The 20,460-nt window shown below is 45.2% G+C and overlaps 7 non-coding genes across 7 annotated transcripts; all 7 read right to left on the minus strand.

Moving 5' to 3' along the window:
• Positions 1 to 280: 280 nt before the first annotated feature.
• Positions 281 to 471, minus strand: LOC142689907 (U2 spliceosomal RNA). Its single transcript, XR_012858736.1, has one exon. It is a non-coding gene; the product is annotated as a U2 spliceosomal RNA (small nuclear RNA).
• Positions 472 to 1,763: 1,292 nt separating this feature from the next.
• LOC142689910 (U2 spliceosomal RNA) lies at positions 1,764 to 1,954 on the minus strand. The gene has a single exon (XR_012858737.1). It is a non-coding gene; the product is annotated as a U2 spliceosomal RNA (small nuclear RNA).
• Positions 1,955 to 3,270: 1,316 nt separating this feature from the next.
• Positions 3,271 to 3,461, minus strand: LOC142689911 (U2 spliceosomal RNA). The gene has a single exon (XR_012858738.1). It is a non-coding gene; the product is annotated as a U2 spliceosomal RNA (small nuclear RNA).
• Positions 3,462 to 4,765: 1,304 nt separating this feature from the next.
• Positions 4,766 to 4,956, minus strand: LOC142689912 (U2 spliceosomal RNA). Its single transcript, XR_012858739.1, has one exon. It is a non-coding gene; the product is annotated as a U2 spliceosomal RNA (small nuclear RNA).
• Positions 4,957 to 6,248: 1,292 nt separating this feature from the next.
• LOC142689913 (U2 spliceosomal RNA) lies at positions 6,249 to 6,439 on the minus strand. Its single transcript, XR_012858740.1, has one exon. It is a non-coding gene; the product is annotated as a U2 spliceosomal RNA (small nuclear RNA).
• Positions 6,440 to 7,720: 1,281 nt separating this feature from the next.
• Positions 7,721 to 7,911, minus strand: LOC142689914 (U2 spliceosomal RNA). Its single transcript, XR_012858741.1, has one exon. It is a non-coding gene; the product is annotated as a U2 spliceosomal RNA (small nuclear RNA).
• A 1,280-nt stretch (positions 7,912 to 9,191) lies between these two features.
• On the minus strand, positions 9,192 to 9,382 carry LOC142690011 (U2 spliceosomal RNA). The gene has a single exon (XR_012858828.1). It is a non-coding gene; the product is annotated as a U2 spliceosomal RNA (small nuclear RNA).
• Positions 9,383 to 20,460: the final 11,078 nt, after the last annotated feature.

Genomic DNA, 20,460 nt, shown 5'->3' on the forward strand with positions numbered 1-20,460 from the left:
GCTCTTTAACTTACCTAAAAGGGAGGGCGGAGAGAAGACAAGGAAGGTGAATGAGGTGTTCCAATGTGAAATGCCGGAAACACAGAAACACAGACGACACACAACAAGAGGTGGCAATCTATTCATTAATTGCATTTAATCAATGAGCTCATTATCACTCATGCATTGTCCAACAGGTGTTGAAATAATGGGATTAAAAGGGGAGATCCCTTCAGAAAGACAGAAACAATAGCAAAGACAAAAAACACTTTTGGAATCTGCTTTTAGTCAACACATAAGGAAAGGGTGCACCGGTCCTGGAAATACTGCAATACCAGGTCAATGCGTGGAGTGGACAGAGCAAGCTCTATTTCCATCTCCCTGTTCTAAAAATCCATTTAATATATGGTCCCCAGATAGGGGACGTATCAGATATTAAACTGATAAGAACAGATACTACACTTGATCTTAGCCAAAAGGCCGAGAAGCGATAACCCGAACGGGCCGCGCGTTGCCCGAGCCTGCCCGATACTGCTGTTCAGCCCTTGCAGCGATTCAGCCTACTTCTAGGCAATTCCATGGGGCCCTGCAGGCTCACACACTCACAGCTACACGGGAGGTGAATAAAGGCCGGAGAGGAAGCCAGACAGGATTTGCTTCTTTTGCTTGCACCACAATGCAGTGCTGAAAGAGGAGGAATCTACATAAAAACGCCTTCCTGGCAACGCCCAAATGCCCTGCTGCCATGCAGATAAACACTGGCAGCGGCAGCAAGTGCATGCCCACAGCCACCCCTTGTTCCTTCACACCTTGTATCAGCTGTAATCCAGTCCAGTCCAGTGCTGCCTGCTGAGCAGCACTGACCAACACTGCCTGGGCCCAGGCTTTTATCTCTGAGGCCCCATTATGATGTCAGAAAGCTGGCTCTGGAATCCTGAGGGCTCCACTATGACACGTGCAAAGTTCCGTCTGAACTTTATATAAGACGGTGAGGCTCAGTCAGTCACTCAGTGTTGCCTGAGAGGGCAACACTGCAACAGCCGGCCGCCAGGCTGTCTTTTTTTTGCACAGCTAGTTGCCTCCAGGAGGCCACAAGAGGGAGACAAGGGACTGCAAAATGGAAAATAGGCATCCACCAACTTTACAGACAACTTCTCCTTGCTCCTACAACCTCCATCCTTGCACAGTTTGTTATTCTTCTAGGTAACATAGTAACAAATCCAAATTGCTGCTCTCTTTGTAGGCAAGCAAGGCTTTGTTGCAACTGCAATTCTTACTTCTTCTTGAAATGTAGGGACGACAGTACATTCCATCACATCCATCTAGTGTACACAGCTAGGTCCATTGTGGCGGGCAGGCGAGCGGGCGGGCTGCTTTATTGGCTGTTTGCTGTTCCCCTACTCCACTCCACTATTTGACTGTTGTGCTGCATCAATCAATCAATCAATCAATCAATCAATCAATCAATCAATCAATCAATCAATCAGTGGCTGGCTCAGGTGCAGCTCTTTAACTTACCTAAAAGGGAGGGCGGAGAGAAGACAAGGAAGGTGAATGAGGTGTTCCAATGTGAAATGCCGGAAACACAGAAACACAGACGACACACAACAAGAGGTGGCAATCTATTCATTAATTGCATTTAATCAATGAGCTCATTATCACTCATGCATTGTCCAACAGGTGTTGAAATAATGGGATTAAAAGGGGAGATCCCTTCAGAAAGACAGAAACAATAGCAAAGACAAAAAACACTTTTGGAATCTGCTTTTAGTCAACACATAAGGAAAGGGTGCACCGGTCCTGGAAATACTGCAATACCAGGTCAATGCGTGGAGTGGACAGAGCAAGCTCTATTTCCATCTCCCTGTTCTAAAAATCCATTTAATATATGGTCCCCAGATAGGGGACGTATCAGATATTAAACTGATAAGAACAGATACTACACTTGATCTTAGCCAAAAGGCCGAGAAGCGATAACCCGAACGGGCCGCGCGTTGCCCGAGCCTGCCCGATACTGCTGTTCAGCCCTTGCAGCGATTCAGCCTACTTCTAGGCAATTCCATGGGGCCCTGCAGGCTCACACACTCACAGCTACACGGGAGGTGAATAAAGGCCGGAGAGGAAGCCAGACAGGATTTGCTTCTTTTGCTTGCACCACAATGCAGTGCTGAAAGAGGAGGAATCTACATAAAAACGGAGGAATCTACATAAAAACGCCTTCCTGGCAACGCCCAAATGCCCTGCTGCCATGCAGATAAACACTGGCAGCGGCAGCAAGTGCATGCCCACAGCCACCCCTTGTTCCTTCACACCTTGTATCAGCTGTAATCCAGTCCAGTCCAGTGCTGCCTGCTGAGCAGCACTGACCAACACTGCCTGGGCCCAGGCTTTTATCTCTGAGGCCCCATTATGATGTCAGAAAGCTGGCTCTGGAATCCTGAGGGCTCCACTATGACACGTGCAAAGTTCCGTCTGAACTTTATATAAGACGGTGAGGCTCAGTCAGTCACTCAGTGTTGCCTGAGAGGGCAACACTGCAACAGCCGGCCGCCAGGCTGTCTTTTTTTTGCACAGCTAGTTGCCTCCAGGAGGCCACAAGAGGGAGACAAGGGACTGCAAAATGGAAAATAGGCATCCACCAACTTTACAGACAACTTCTCCTTGCTCCTACAACCTCCATCCTTGCACAGTTTGTTATTCTTCTAGGTAACATAGTAACAAATCCAAATTGCTGCTCTCTTTGTAGGCAAGCAAGGCTTTGTTGCAACTGCAATTCTTACTTCTTCTTGAAATGTAGGGACGACAGTACATTCCATCACATCCATCTAGTGTACACAGGTAGGTCCATTGTGGCGGGCAGGCGAGCGGGCGGGCTGCTTTATTGGCTGTTTGCTGTTCCCCTACTCCACTCCACTATTTGACTGTTGTGCTGCATCAATCAATCAATCAATCAATCAATCAATCAATCAATCAATCAATCAATCAATCAATCAGTGGCTGGCTCAGGTGCAGCTCTTTAACTTACCTAAAAGGGAGGGCGGAGAGAAGACAAGGAAGGTGAATGAGGTGTTCCAATGTGAAATGCCGGAAACACAGAAACACAGACGACACACAACAAGAGGTGGCAATCTATTCATTAATTGCATTTAATCAATGAGCTCATTATCACTCATGCATTGTCCAACAGGTGTTGAAATAATGGGATTAAAAGGGGAGATCCCTTCAGAAAGACAGAAACAATAGCAAAGACAAAAAACACTTTTGGAATCTGCTTTTAGTCAACATATAAGGAAAGGGTGCACCGGTCCTGGAAATACTGCAATACCAGGTCAATGCGTGGAGTGGACAGAGCAAGCTCTATTTCCATCTCCCTGTTCTAAAAATCCATTTAATATATGGTCCCCAGATAGGGGACGTATCAGATATTAAACTGATAAGAACAGATACTACACTTGATCTTAGCCAAAAGGCCGAGAAGCGATAACCCGAACGGGCCGCGCGTTGCCCGAACCTGCCCGATACTGCTGTTCAGCCCTTGCAGCGATTCAGCCTACTTCTAGGCAATTCCATGGGGCCCTGCAGGCTCACACACTCACAGCTACACGGGAGGTGAATAAAGGCCGGAGAGGAAGCCAGACAGGATTTGCTTCTTTTGCTTGCACCACAATGCAGTGCTGAAAGAGGAGGAATCTACATAAAAACGCCTTCCTGGCAACGCCCAAATGCCCTGCTGCCATGCAGATAAACACTGGCAGCGGCAGCAAGTGCATGCCCACAGCCACCCCTTGTTCCTTCACACCTTGTATCAGCTGTAATCCAGTCCAGTCCAGTGCTGCCTGCTGAGCAGCACTGACCAACACTGCCTGGGCCCAGGCTTTTATCTCTGAGGCCCCATTATGATGTCAGAAAGCTGGCTCTGGAATCCTGAGGGCTCCACTATGACACGTGCAAAGTTCCGTCTGAACTTTATATAAGACGGTGAGGCTCAGTCAGTCACTCAGTGTTGCCTGAGAGGGCAACACTGCAACAGCCGGCCGCCAGGCTGTCTTTTTTTTGCACAGCTAGTTGCCTCCAGGAGGCCACAAGAGGGAGACAAGGGACTGCAAAATGGAAAATAGGCATCCACCAACTTTACAGACAACTTCTCCTTGCTCCTACAACCTCCATCCTTGCACAGTTTGTTATTCTTCTAGGTAACATAGTAACAAATCCAAATTGCTGCTCTCTTTGTAGGCAAGCAAGGCTTTGTTGCAACTGCAATTCTTACTTCTTCTTGAAATGTAGGGACGACAGTACATTCCATCACATCCATCTAGTGTACACAGGTAGGTCCATTGTGGCGGGCAGGCGAGCGGGCGGGCTGCTTTATTGGCTGTTTGCTGTTCCCCTACTCCACTCCACTATTTGACTGTTGTGCTGCATCAATCAATCAATCAATCAATCAATCAATCAATCAATCAATCAATCAATCAATCAATCAATCAATCAGTGGCTGGCTCAGGTGCAGCTCTTTAACTTACCTAAAAGGGAGGGCGGAGAGAAGACAAGGAAGGTGAATGAGGTGTTCCAATGTGAAATGCCGGAAACACAGAAACACAGACGACACACAACAAGAGGTGGCAATCTATTCATTAATTGCATTTAATCAATGAGCTCATTATCACTCATGCATTGTCCAACAGGTGTTGAAATAATGGGATTAAAAGGGGAGATCCCTTCAGAAAGACAGAAACAATAGCAAAGACAAAAAACACTTTTGGAATCTGCTTTTAGTCAACACATAAGGAAAGGGTGCACCGGTCCTGGAAATACTGCAATACCAGGTCAATGCGTGGAGTGGACAGAGCAAGCTCTATTTCCATCTCCCTGTTCTAAAAATCCATTTAATATATGGTCCCCAGATAGGGGACGTATCAGATATTAAACTGATAAGAACAGATACTACACTTGATCTTAGCCAAAAGGCCGAGAAGCGATAACCCGAACGGGCCGCGCGTTGCCCGAGCCTGCCCGATACTGCTGTTCAGCCCTTGCAGCGATTCAGCCTACTTCTAGGCAATTCCATGGGGCCCTGCAGGCTCACACACTCACAGCTACACGGGAGGTGAATAAAGGCCGGAGAGGAAGCCAGACAGGATTTGCTTCTTTTGCTTGCACCACAATGCAGTGCTGAAAGAGGAGGAATCTACATAAAAACGCCTTCCTGGCAACGCCCAAATGCCCTGCTGCCATGCAGATAAACACTGGCAGCGGCAGCAAGTGCATGCCCACAGCCACCCCTTGTTCCTTCACACCTTGTATCAGCTGTAATCCAGTCCAGTCCAGTGCTGCCTGCTGAGCAGCACTGACCAACACTGCCTGGGCCCAGGCTTTTATCTCTGAGGCCCCATTATGATGTCAGAAAGCTGGCTCTGGAATCCTGAGGGCTCCACTATGACACGTGCAAAGTTCCGTCTGAACTTTATATAAGACGGTGAGGCTCAGTCAGTCACTCAGTGTTGCCTGAGAGGGCAACACTGCAACAGCCGGCCGCCAGGCTGTCTTTTTTTTGCACAGCTAGTTGCCTCCAGGAGGCCACAAGAGGGAGACAAGGGACTGCAAAATGGAAAATAGGCATCCACCAACTTTACAGACAACTTCTCCTTGCTCCTACAACCTCCATCCTTGCACAGTTTGTTATTCTTCTAGGTAACATAGTAACAAATCCAAATTGCTGCTCTCTTTGTAGGCAAGCAAGGCTTTGTTGCAACTGCAATTCTTACTTCTTCTTGAAATGTAGGGACGACAGTACATTCCATCACATCCATCTAGTGTACACAGGTAGGTCCATTGTGGCGGGCAGGCGAGCGGGCGGGCTGCTTTATTGGCTGTTTGCTGTTCCCCTACTCCACTCCACTATTTGACTGTTGTGCTGCATCAATCAATCAATCAATCAATCAATCAATCAATCAATCAATCAATCAATCAATCAGTGGCTGGCTCAGGTGCAGCTCTTTAACTTACCTAAAAGGGAGGGCGGAGAGAAGACAAGGAAGGTGAATGAGGTGTTCCAATGTGAAATGCCGGAAACACAGAAACACAGACGACACACAACAAGAGGTGGCAATCTATTCATTAATTGCATTTAATCAATGAGCTCATTATCACTCATGCATTGTCCAACAGGTGTTGAAATAATGGGATTAAAAGGGGAGATCCCTTCAGAAAGACAGAAACAATAGCAAAGACAAAAAACACTTTTGGAATCTGCTTTTAGTCAACACATAAGGAAAGGGTGCACCGGTCCTGGAAATACTGCAATACCAGGTCAATGCGTGGAGTGGACAGAGCAAGCTCTATTTCCATCTCCCTGTTCTAAAAATCCATTTAATATATGGTCCCCAGATAGGGGACGTATCAGATATTAAACTGATAAGAACAGATACTACACTTGATCTTAGCCAAAAGGCCGAGAAGCGATAACCCGAACGGGCCGCGCGTTGCCCGAGCCTGCCCGATACTGCTGTTCAGCCCTTGCAGCGATTCAGCCTACTTCTAGGCAATTCCATGGGGCCCTGCAGGCTCACACACTCACAGCTACACGGGAGGTGAATAAAGGCCGGAGAGGAAGCCAGACAGGATTTGCTTCTTTTGCTTGCACCACAATGCAGTGCTGAAAGAGGAGGAATCTACATAAAAACGCCTTCCTGGCAACGCCCAAATGCCCTGCTGCCATGCAGATAAACACTGGCAGCGGCAGCAAGTGCATGCCCACAGCCACCCCTTGTTCCTTCACACCTTGTATCAGCTGTAATCCAGTCCAGTCCAGTGCTGCCTGCTGAGCAGCACTGACCAACACTGCCTGGGCCCAGGCTTTTATCTCTGAGGCCCCATTATGATGTCAGAAAGCTGGCTCTGGAATCCTGAGGGCTCCACTATGACACGTGCAAAGTTCCGTCTGAACTTTATATAAGACGGTGAGGCTCAGTCAGTCACTCAGTGTTGCCTGAGAGGGCAACACTGCAACAGCCGGCCGCCAGGCTGTCTTTTTTTTGCACAGCTAGTTGCCTCCAGGAGGCCACAAGAGGGAGACAAGGGACTGCAAAATGGAAAATAGGCATCCACCAACTTTACAGACAACTTCTCCTTGCTCCTACAACCTCCATCCTTGCACAGTTTGTTATTCTTCTAGGTAACATAGTAACAAATCCAAATTGCTGCTCTCTTTGTAGGCAAGCAAGGCTTTGTTGCAACTGCAATTCTTACTTCTTCTTGAAATGTAGGGACGACAGTACATTCCATCACATCCATCTAGTGTACACAGGTAGGTCCATTGTGGCGGGCAGGCGAGCGGGCGGGCTGCTTTATTGGCTGTTTGCTGTTCCCCTACTCCACTCCACTATTTGACTGTTGTGCTGCATCAATCAATCAATCAATCAATCAATCAATCAATCAATCAATCAAGTGGCTGGCTCAGGTGCAGCTCTTTAACTTACCTAAAAGGGAGGGCGGAGAGAAGACAAGGAAGGTGAATGAGGTGTTCCAATGTGAAATGCCGGAAACACAGAAACACAGACGACACACAACAAGAGGTGGCAATCTATTCATTAATTGCATTTAATCAATGAGCTCATTATCACTCATGCATTGTCCAACAGGTGTTGAAATAATGGGATTAAAAGGGGAGATCCCTTCAGAAAGACAGAAACAATAGCAAAGACAAAAAACACTTTTGGAATCTGCTTTTAGTCAACACATAAGGAAAGGGTGCACCGGTCCTGGAAATACTGCAATACCAGGTCAATGCGTGGAGTGGACAGAGCAAGCTCTATTTCCATCTCCCTGTTCTAAAAATCCATTTAATATATGGTCCCCAGATAGGGGACGTATCAGATATTAAACTGATAAGAACAGATACTACACTTGATCTTAGCCAAAAGGCCGAGAAGCGATAACCCGAACGGGCCGCGCGTTGCCCGAGCCTGCCCGATACTGCTGTTCAGCCCTTGCAGCGATTCAGCCTACTTCTAGGCAATTCCATGGGGCCCTGCAGGCTCACACACTCACAGCTACACGGGAGGTGAATAAAGGCCGGAGAGGAAGCCAGACAGGATTTGCTTCTTTTGCTTGCACCACAATGCAGTGCTGAAAGAGGAGGAATCTACATAAAAACGCCTTCCTGGCAACGCCCAAATGCCCTGCTGCCATGCAGATAAACACTGGCAGCGGCAGCAAGTGCATGCCCACAGCCACCCCTTGTTCCTTCACACCTTGTATCAGCTGTAATCCAGTCCAGTCCAGTGCTGCCTGCTGAGCAGCACTGACCAACACTGCCTGGGCCCAGGCTTTTATCTCTGAGGCCCCATTATGATGTCAGAAAGCTGGCTCTGGAATCCTGAGGGCTCCACTATGACACGTGCAAAGTTCCGTCTGAACTTTATATAAGACGGTGAGGCTCAGTCAGTCACTCAGTGTTGCCTGAGAGGGCAACACTGCAACAGCCGGCCGCCAGGCTGTCTTTTTTTTGCACAGCTAGTTGCCTCCAGGAGGCCACAAGAGGGAGACAAGGGACTGCAAAATGGAAAATAGGCATCCACCAACTTTACAGACAACTTCTCCTTGCTCCTACAACCTCCATCCTTGCACAGTTTGTTATTCTTCTAGGTAACATAGTAACAAATCCAAATTGCTGCTCTCTTTGTAGGCAAGCAAGGCTTTGTTGCAACTGCAATTCTTACTTCTTCTTGAAATGTAGGGACGACAGTACATTCCATCACATCCATCTAGTGTACACAGGTAGGTCCATTGTGGCGGGCAGGCGAGCGGGCGGGCTGCTTTATTGGCTGTTTGCTGTTCCCCTACTCCACTCCACTATTTGACTGTTGTGCTGCATCAATCAATCAATCAATCAATCAATCAATCAATCAATCAATCAGTGGCTGGCTCAGGTGCAGCTCTTTAACTTACCTAAAAGGGAGGGCGGAGAGAAGACAAGGAAGGTGAATGAGGTGTTCCAATGTGAAATGCCGGAAACACAGAAACACAGACGACACACAACAAGAGGTGGCAATCTATTCATTAATTGCATTTAATCAATGAGCTCATTATCACTCATGCATTGTCCAACAGGTGTTGAAATAATGGGATTAAAAGGGGAGATCCCTTCAGAAAGACAGAAACAATAGCAAAGACAAAAAACACTTTTGGAATCTGCTTTTAGTCAACACATAAGGAAAGGGTGCACCGGTCCTGGAAATACTGCAATACCAGGTCAATGCGTGGAGTGGACAGAGCAAGCTCTATTTCCATCTCCCTGTTCTAAAAATCCATTTAATATATGGTCCCCAGATAGGGGACGTATCAGATATTAAACTGATAAGAACAGATATACACTTGATCTTATGATGAATCCACTTAATGGTAATGTAAATGTCGTTCACTGAATAGATAGATTGACTGCCTGATTAGAACGATTAAAATTGAATTTTATTAATATATTATAAAATATGGCTCATATAGCCCAATAGTGACATATATTCAGGCTCAGACAAGGTAGTCAGGGATAGGAGGTGATGAAACTCTCCTCTTATAGTATACAGCCCTGACAGCAACTTGCTGAGAGAAAATAATTCCAGCCCACCGGGCTCACAACAAGTGGTCAGAGAGAAGAGTTAGTCCTGTTGACGGACTAATCTTGGACAATTCTCCGAACCACCGCTGCATTAATTAGGACAACCCTACGCGTTTCAATGTCACTGGTAGGTGTGACACATCATCAGGGATTGTTAAAGTTGATGCCGGTTAAGCACAATTTCGTGCTAACATTTATTTCTCCCGGCTCGTGCACGACTCTAATACAAATGGCCGCACACGAGCCGGCGAGACTGGGAGCATATGAAGGGCTAGAGCCCTCCCCCTGCACTGACGAGGCTGTCAGCCCACCACCAATCAGACAAAGACACGTCCCAGCAGTGACGTATCCGGACTGTGGCGAGCCCCCAAACAGCCCAGCCAATCAGGCTGAAGTGTGACGATAAAGCGTCCTTCGTAACCCTGGAGACCTGAAGCGGATAAACACAGATTACGGGACAGACATGTAATAGGTAGAGATGCCAAAGATTTGTAATATCATGATGATCCACAGACCATCCTCCAAACTCCTATCGGAAAAACCTCATAATGATACACACTCCGATCAAGGATGGAATTCTTGCCCTTTTTGATCATCATAACTCACACAGAGTGTAATACTGTCGGAACGTAGTAGGTACAGTTTAGGGTCGTTCATTAAACTAGACACAGTTTAGGCTGTACACAGACGCCCCAAATTTAGTTAAACGTAATATCACATATTCAATGAATCAGTTAGAGAAAAAAAACCGCATATGAGTCCTCTAACAGTGTGAACAGGGGTCAGCAGTAGTTTAATGTGAAAACACACAGATGATACTGTTAGGGGAGGTCAGGTGCATAGTTGTGCCACACATACCACCACCCACATGGGGGGAAAAAGTAAACAAAGGAAATAGATTTCTTTGATGTTATGCTCACAGAAAGCATGCATATGAGATCTTTTCATTTAAACCGGCGGGACTCATAGTTTGCATACGAAAGATCCACTGCGCTTCTTTTTGTAAGATCTTCTTATCATGATCACCACCTCTCGCCAAAGGTTTAACGTGTTCAATCCCTTGAAATTTCAATGTCAAGGAGTCACCATTATGGCATTCCCATACATGCCGCGACACCGGAGTATCATCCTTTCTCCTTATATCCCCAATGTGGTCCCTAATCCTCCTTCTAAATTCTCTCTTCGTTTTGCCTATATACTGTAATTGGCAGCCACATGTGATCAGATAAACCACACCTTTGGTCTTACAGTTAATATAGGACCTATTGTCAAACACCCTGCCAGTCTTGGTGCTTTTGAAATTTTTACTGCACAAAATCGAGTCGCATGCCTTACATGAGCCACATCTGTAACTCCCATTGAACCCCCTGTCCAACCAGGTGTTTGGTTTGTTTTGTGTGCTCATGTGGCTATGCACAAGATGATCTTTTATATTGCGCCCTCTTTTGTATGTTATAAAGGGAGAGTCCCCTACCAGATTACCAACGTCAGGGTCAGCTTGCAAAATTCCCCAATATCTCTGCAGGATTTCTCTAACCTCCTTACTAGCAGAGTCGTAAGTACCAATGATCCGTATAGTGTCATCATCCTTCAAACGTGATTTGGGGTTAAGAAGATCATTTCGGTTGCATCCAAGTGCATTTTGATAGGCCTGTTTGAGAACATGTTTCGGATATCCTCTCCGTCTAAACCTGTCCTCCAGTTCCCTCGCTGACATTTTATAGTCTGATATAGTGGAACAGTTGCGTCTCGCCCTCAGGAACTGGCCCTTGGGTATTCCACGTTTAAGGTTAGCTGGATGGCAGCTTTCCCATCTGAGGAGACTATTAGTGGCAGTCTTTTTACGGAACATGTTGGTTTGGATGTTCCCAGATGGTGTTTTCGAGATCAAAATATCAAGAAACGTGATCTTGTTGTCATTGATCTCACAAGTAAAAAATAAGCCCAGATTGTTTACATTAAGAGTCGCCACAAATTCCTCAAATTGTGCCTTGGTACCTTTCCAGAGGATCAGGATATCGTCTATAAATCTCAGCCATAGCACGATGCACGATGTCCATTTTTCCATTCCATCATTAAAGACAGTTTCATGCTCCCACCAGCCCAAGTACAAATTGGCATATGTGGGAGCACAGGGGCTTCCCATAGCCACACCCCTGAGTTGATGGTACGTTTTCTGGTCAAAGATAAAAGAATTATGCTCTAGAATAAACCTAAGCAATATTACAACAAACTCGTTGTGAGTCTGAAACTGTGTGCCCTTACCCTTCAGAAAGTATTCGACAGCTACACACCCCTGATCATGAGGAATGGAGCTATATAGGGCTTCCACATCAAGTGATGCCAATAGGACATCCTGATCGCAGCGTATGCCTTCAAGCTTACGCAAGACATCCATAGTGTCCCTTACATATGAAATGGTCGCTTTACGATCACTTGAGGGTGATGACACTATCATAATAAAGCCCTCTGATAAGGGTGGTAATGTTGTGGTAATGGACCGCACGAGATATAGCATGATGTGCTACCAGATATTAAATGACCATCAATGTTATAAAGTGTTGGAATCCGATCCTTCCATAATTTTCAGAAATCAATTGAAATGTATCCTGAGCTCAGCCAAATGCCTCAGCCTAATTAGTGAGAAGGAAATGGCGTTTATGCTGCCCGATTTTCCACAGACGGCCACCTTCTATTGTCTCCCAAAAATGCACAAAGGGACTAAGCCACTGAAGGGTAGGCCAATTGTGTCAGGAATCGACAGCCTGTCTCAAAATGCAAGCATCTACATCGACCAGATTCTTAGACCTTTTGTGGTGTCCCTTCCTTCATATGTAAGGGACACTATGGATGTCTTGCGTAAGCTTGAAGGCATACGCTGCGATCAGGATGTCCTATTGGCATCACTTGATGTGGAAGCCCTATATAGCTCCATTCCTCATGATCAGGGGTGTGTAGCTGTCGAATACTTTCTGAAGGGTAAGGGCACACAGTTTCAGACTCACAACGAGTTTGTTGTAATATTGCTTAGGTTTATTCTAGAGCATAATTCTTTTATCTTTGACCAGAAAACGTACCATCAACTCAGGGGTGTGGCTATGGGAAGCCCCTGTGCTCCCACATATGCCAATTTGTACTTGGGCTGGTGGGAGCATGAAACTGTCTTTAATGATGGAATGGAAAAATGGACATCGTGCATCGTGCTATGGCTGAGATTTATAGACGATATCCTGATCCTCTGGAAAGGTACCAAGGCACAATTTGAGGAATTTGTGGCGACTCTTAATGTAAACAATCTGGGCTTATTTTTTACTTGTGAGATCAATGACAACAAGATCACGTTTCTTGATATTTTGATCTCGAAAACACCATCTGGGAACATCCAAACCAACATGTTCCGTAAAAAGACTGCCACTAATAGTCTCCTCAGATGGGAAAGCTGCCATCCAGCTAACCTTAAACGTGGAATACCCAAGGGCCAGTTCCTGAGGGCGAGACGCAACTGTTCCACTATATCAGACTATAAAATGTCAGCGAGGGAACTGGAGGACAGGTTTAGACGGAGAGGATATCCGAAACATGTTCTCAAACAGGCCTATCAAAATGCACTTGGATGCAACCGAAATGATCTTCTTAACCCCAAATCACGTTTGAAGGATGATGACACTATACGGATCATTGGTACTTACGACTCTGCTAGTAAGGAGGTTAGAGAAATCCTGCAGAGATATTGGGGAATTTTGCAAGCTGACCCTGACGTTGGTAATCTGGTAGGGGACTCTCCCTTTATAACATACAAAAGAGGGCGCAATATAAAAGATCATCTTGTGCATAGCCACATGAGCACACAAAACAAACCAAACACCTGGTTGGACAGGGGGTTCAATGGGAGTTACAGATGTGGCTCATGTAAGGCATGCGACTCGATTTTGTGCAGTAAAAATTTCAAAAGCACCAAGACTGGCAGGGTGTTTGACAATAGGTCCTATATTAACTGTAAGACCAAAGGTGTGGTTTATCTGATCACATGTGGCTGCCAATTACAGTATATAGGCAAAACGAAGAGAGAATTTAGAAGGAGGATTAGGGACCACATTGGGGATATAAGGAGAAAGGATGATACTCCGGTGTCGCGGCATGTATGGGAATGCCATAATGGTGACTCCTTGACATTGAAATTTCAAGGGATTGAACACGTTAAACCTTTGGCGAGAGGTGGTGATCATGATAAGAAGATCTTACAAAAAGAAGCGCAGTGGATCTTTCGTATGCAAACTATGAGTCCCGCCGGTTTAAATGAAAAGATCTCATATGCATGCTTTCTGTGAGCATAACATCAAAGAAATCTATTTCCTTTGTTTACTTTTTCCCCCCATGTGGGTGGTGGTATGTGTGGCACAACTATGCACCTGACCTCCCCTAACAGTATCATCTGTGTGTTTTCACATTAAACTACTGCTGACCCCTGTTCACACTGTTAGAGGACTCATATGCGGTTTATTTTCTCTAACTGATTCATTGAATATGTGATATTACGTTTAACTAAATTTGGGGCGTCTGTGTACAGCCTAAACTGTGTCTAGTTTAATGAACGACCCTAAACTGTACCTACTACGTTCCGACAGTATTACACTCTGTGTGAGTTATGATGATCAAAAAGGGCAAGAATTCCATCCTTGATCGGAGTGTGTATCATTATGAGGTTTTTCCGATAGGAGTTTGGAGGATGGTCTGTGGATCATCATGATATTACAAATCTTTGGCATCTCTACCTATTACATGTCTGTCCCGTAATCTGTGTTTATCCGCTTCAGGTCTCCAGGGTTACGAAGGACGCTTTATCGTCACACTTCAGCCTGATTGGCTGGGCTGTTTGGGGGCTCGCCACAGTCCGGATACGTCACTGCTGGGACGTGTCTTTGTCTGATTGGTGGTGGGCTGACAGCCTCGTCAGTGCAGGGGGAGGGCTCTAGCCCTTCATATGCTCCCAGTCTCGCCGGCTCGTGTGCGGCCATTTGTATTAGAGTCGTGCACGAGCCGGGAGAAATAAATGTTAGCACGAAATTGTGCTTAACCGGCATCAACTTTAACAATCCCTGATGATGTGTCACACCTACCAGTGACATTGAAACGCGTAGGGTTGTCCTAATTAATGCAGCGGTGGTTCGGAGAATTGTCCAAGATTAGTCCGTCAACAGGACTAACTCTTCTCTCTGACCACTTGTTGTGAGCCCGGTGGGCTGGAATTATTTTCTCTCAGCAAGTTGCTGTCAGGGCTGTATACTATAAGAGGAGAGTTTCATCACCTCCTATCCCTGACTACCTTGTCTGAGCCTGAATATATGTCACTATTGGGCTATATGAGCCATATTTTATAATATATTAATAAAATTCAATTTTAATCGTTCTAATCAGGCAGTCAATCTATCTATTCAGTGAACGACATTTACATTACCATTAAGTGGATTCATCATACTAATATACTCCATTCTAGTGGAGATGGCAGGATTTTTGACAGGGGACATTGACATGGATAAATGGGTGCATGATGCTAAAGAGGTATTTTCGGAGAATGAAATTGTGTCGTCCACCCAGAGTTTTAGTATTACGGCTTCCTTTCGCCAACTCACAAAAGCCTATAAAGATCATCTTAGATCATGGTGGGAGGTTCAAACGTTGGAAACATATATTAAAAATCAGATCGTCCCAAGAGGTTTGAGGATCTCATTGACTCCTGCAGCGAGAATTAGATCACCTGATTTTCTCAAAAAATGGGAAAAGGAGTCAATTGAATCTTCGTTGAGATTCATGGGAATATTGCTGGAGGAGGAAAAAAACTGCTTAGTCAGGAGCACACAGGAATTGAAAGATGGTATTAATCTGGTACACAAATTTGCGAGTAATCAAGAGTATGAGAGGAAAGAGACTGTTTTACAACAGACAGTGGAAAAGTTTATCAGTAACATTAAGGAAAGAAAACATTTTCAGTTCGTGCGCGATACTCTCGATTTCAAAGAGGGTAGAATATTTGACTATAGTATAAGAACTGGTGCGTCCCATGAAGTGGACACAGATGTGTCCTCCTCCGAGCAAGAATTTTCTGACTCAGAGCATTTCAAAAACCACCCCAGACGACAACGGGGAGGGATGGAGTCAGGCAGATATGTTAACCGCGGTAACCAAAGAGGTAGGGGCAGAGGAAAAGCAGCCAATCGGGGTGGTTTTTTATCCAAGAGCCACCCTATCTCAGAGTACCTCTTGAGGGACAGAAGGGAGGTTTAAGATCAGGACCTCCAGTATCTAGGGATGAATCCCAGGTGATTAATTTGTCCTCCCGAACGTTATCTGCGGAGGAACTGGGCATCCTTAGTAAGGGACTATCATTTGTCCCTACCAATAGGTTTGATTTGTTTCAATGGGTTAAGGATCTTAACCTGTTTGCACGTAAACTCAAATGGAAGAAGTTCTTCAAGACACATGACCAACGTCAATGTACTGAACTGGGGATTATGGAAGAGGATTTACCAAACCTCAGGCTGTTGGAGGGTCTATGGGAAGAAAGTCACAGGGAAGAGGGTAAGGGTCCCTTTACCACACTTAGGGTACCCTCGACGAAATTTGCTCCCCTGAATGACAACACCCCGATCGATGTTTTCGTTAAAGTAGTGGAGGACCAACTCAGATTACTCGATCATTCCAGGCCTTCTGGTTTCAATACAACACAAGATGAAATGGTCGCTTTACGATCACTTGAGGGTGATGACACTATCATAATAAAGCCCTCTGATAAGGGTGGTAATGTTGTGGTAATGGACCGCACGAGATATAGCATGATGTGCTACCAGATATTAAATGACCATCAATGTTATAAAGTGTTGGAATCCGATCCTTCCATAATTTTCAGAAATCAATTGAAATGTATCCTGAGCTCAGCCAAATGCCTCAGCCTAATTAGTGAGAAGGAAATGGCGTTTATGCTGCCCGATTTTCCACAGACGGCCACCTTCTATTGTCTCCCAAAAATGCACAAAGGGACTAAGCCACTGAAGGGTAGGCCAATTGTGTCAGGAATCGACAGCCTGTCTCAAAATGCAAGCATCTACATCGACCAGATTCTTAGACCTTTTGTGGTGTCCCTTCCTTCATATGTAAGGGACACTATGGATGTCTTGCGTAAGCTTGAAGGCATACGCTGCGATCAGGATGTCCTATTGGCATCACTTGATGTGGAAGCCCTATATAGCTCCATTCCTCATGATCAGGGGTGTGTAGCTGTCGAATACTTTCTGAAGGGTAAGGGCACACAGTTTCAGACTCACAACGAGTTTGTTGTAATATTGCTTAGGTTTATTCTAGAGCATAATTCTTTTATCTTTGACCAGAAAACGTACCATCAACTCAGGGGTGTGGCTATGGGAAGCCCCTGTGCTCCCACATATGCCAATTTGTACTTGGGCTGGTGGGAGCATGAAACTGTCTTTAATGATGGAATGGAAAAATGGACATCGTGCATCGTGCTATGGCTGAGATTTATAGACGATATCCTGATCCTCTGGAAAGGTACCAAGGCACAATTTGAGGAATTTGTGGCGACTCTTAATGTAAACAATCTGGGCTTATTTTTTACTTGTGAGATCAATGACAACAAGATCACGTTTCTTGATATTTTGATCTCGAAAACACCATCTGGGAACATCCAAACCAACATGTTCCGTAAAAAGACTGCCACTAATAGTCTCCTCAGATGGGAAAGCTGCCATCCAGCTAACCTTAAACGTGGAATACCCAAGGGCCAGTTCCTGAGGGCGAGACGCAACTGTTCCACTATATCAGACTATAAAATGTCAGCGAGGGAACTGGAGGACAGGTTTAGACGGAGAGGATATCCGAAACATGTTCTCAAACAGGCCTATCAAAATGCACTTGGATGCAACCGAAATGATCTTCTTAACCCCAAATCACGTTTGAAGGATGATGACACTATACGGATCATTGGTACTTACGACTCTGCTAGTAAGGAGGTTAGAGAAATCCTGCAGAGATATTGGGGAATTTTGCAAGCTGACCCTGACGTTGGTAATCTGGTAGGGGACTCTCCCTTTATAACATACAAAAGAGGGCGCAATATAAAAGATCATCTTGTGCATAGCCACATGAGCACACAAAACAAACCAAACACCTGGTTGGACAGGGGGTTCAATGGGAGTTACAGATGTGGCTCATGTAAGGCATGCGACTCGATTTTGTGCAGTAAAAATTTCAAAAGCACCAAGACTGGCAGGGTGTTTGACAATAGGTCCTATATTAACTGTAAGACCAAAGGTGTGGTTTATCTGATCACATGTGGCTGCCAATTACAGTATATAGGCAAAACGAAGAGAGAATTTAGAAGGAGGATTAGGGACCACATTGGGGATATAAGGAGAAAGGATGATACTCCGGTGTCGCGGCATGTATGGGAATGCCATAATGGTGACTCCTTGACATTGAAATTTCAAGGGATTGAACACGTTAAACCTTTGGCGAGAGGTGGTGATCATGATAAGAAGATCTTACAAAAAGAAGCGCAGTGGATCTTTCGTATGCAAACTATGAGTCCCGCCGGTTTAAATGAAAAGATCTCATATGCATGCTTTCTGTGAGCATAACATCAAAGAAATCTATTTCCTTTGTTTACTTTTTCCCCCCATGTGGGTGGTGGTATGTGTGGCACAACTATGCACCTGACCTCCCCTAACAGTATCATCTGTGTGTTTTCACATTAAACTACTGCTGACCCCTGTTCACACTGTTAGAGGACTCATATGCGGTTTATTTTCTCTAACTGATTCATTGAATATGTGATATTACGTTTAACTAAATTTGGGGCGTCTGTGTACAGCCTAAACTGTGTCTAGTTTAATGAACGACCCTAAACTGTACCTACTACGTTCCGACAGTATTACACTCTGTGTGAGTTATGATGATCAAAAAGGGCAAGAATTCCATCCTTGATCGGAGTGTGTATCATTATGAGGTTTTTCCGATAGGAGTTTGGAGGATGGTCTGTGGATCATCATGATATTACAAATCTTTGGCATCTCTACCTATTACATGTCTGTCCCGTAATCTGTGTTTATCCGCTTCAGGTCTCCAGGGTTACGAAGGACGCTTTATCGTCACACTTCAGCCTGATTGGCTGGGCTGTTTGGGGGCTCGCCACAGTCCGGATACGTCACTGCTGGGACGTGTCTTTGTCTGATTGGTGGTGGGCTGACAGCCTCGTCAGTGCAGGGGGAGGGCTCTAGCCCTTCATATGCTCCCAGTCTCGCCGGCTCGTGTGCGGCCATTTGTATTAGAGTCGTGCACGAGCCGGGAGAAATAAATGTTAGCACGAAATTGTGCTTAACCGGCATCAACTTTAACAATCCCTGATGATGTGTCACACCTACCAGTGACATTGAAACGCGTAGGGTTGTCCTAATTAATGCAGCGGTGGTTCGGAGAATTGTCCAAGATTAGTCCGTCAACAGGACTAACTCTTCTCTCTGACCACTTGTTGTGAGCCCGGTGGGCTGGAATTATTTTCTCTCAGCAAGTTGCTGTCAGGGCTGTATACTATAAGAGGAGAGTTTCATCACCTCCTATCCCTGACTACCTTGTCTGAGCCTGAATATATGTCACTATTGGGCTATATGAGCCATATTTTATAATATATTAATAAAATTCAATTTTAATCGTTCTAATCAGGCAGTCAATCTATCTATTCAGTGAACGACATTTACATTACCATTAAGTGGATTCATCATACTAATATACTCCATTCTAGTGGAGATGGCAGGATTTTTGACAGGGGACATTGACATGGATAAATGGGTGCATGATGCTAAAGAGGTATTTTCGGAGAATGAAATTGTGTCGTCCACCCAGAGTTTTAGTATTACGGCTTCCTTTCGCCAACTCACAAAAGCCTATAAAGATCATCTTAGATCATGGTGGGAGGTTCAAACGTTGGAAACATATATTAAAAATCAGATCGTCCCAAGAGGTTTGAGGATCTCATTGACTCCTGCAGCGAGAATTAGATCACCTGATTTTCTCAAAAAATGGGAAAAGGAGTCAATTGAATCTTCGTTGAGATTCATGGGAATATTGCTGGAGGAGGAAAAAAACTGCTTAGTCAGGAGCACACAGGAATTGAAAGATGGTATTAATCTGGTACACAAATTTGCGAGTAATCAAGAGTATGAGAGGAAAGAGACTGTTTTACAACAGACAGTGGAAAAGTTTATCAGTAACATTAAGGAAAGAAAACATTTTCAGTTCGTGCGCGATACTCTCGATTTCAAAGAGGGTAGAATATTTGACTATAGTATAAGAACTGGTGCGTCCCATGAAGTGGACACAGATGTGTCCTCCTCCGAGCAAGAATTTTCTGACTCAGAGCATTTCAAAAACCACCCCAGACGACAACGGGGAGGGATGGAGTCAGGCAGATATGTTAACCGCGGTAACCAAAGAGGTAGGGGCAGAGGAAAAGCAGCCAATCGGGGTGGTTTTTTATCCAAGAGCCACCCTATCTCAGAGTACCTCTTGAGGGACAGAAGGGAGGTTTAAGATCAGGACCTCCAGTATCTAGGGATGAATCCCAGGTGATTAATTTGTCCTCCCGAACGTTATCTGCGGAGGAACTGGGCATCCTTAGTAAGGGACTATCATTTGTCCCTACCAATAGGTTTGATTTGTTTCAATGGGTTAAGGATCTTAACCTGTTTGCACGTAAACTCAAATGGAAGAAGTTCTTCAAGACACATGACCAATGTCAATGTACTGAACTGGGGATTATGGAAGAGGATTTACCAAACCTCAGGCTGTTGGAGGGTCTATGGGAA

This window comes from Rhinoderma darwinii (assembly GCF_050947455.1).
Source record: "Rhinoderma darwinii isolate aRhiDar2 chromosome 5 unlocalized genomic scaffold, aRhiDar2.hap1 SUPER_5_unloc_32, whole genome shotgun sequence".
Taxonomy (NCBI): domain Eukaryota; kingdom Metazoa; phylum Chordata; class Amphibia; order Anura; family Rhinodermatidae; genus Rhinoderma; species Rhinoderma darwinii.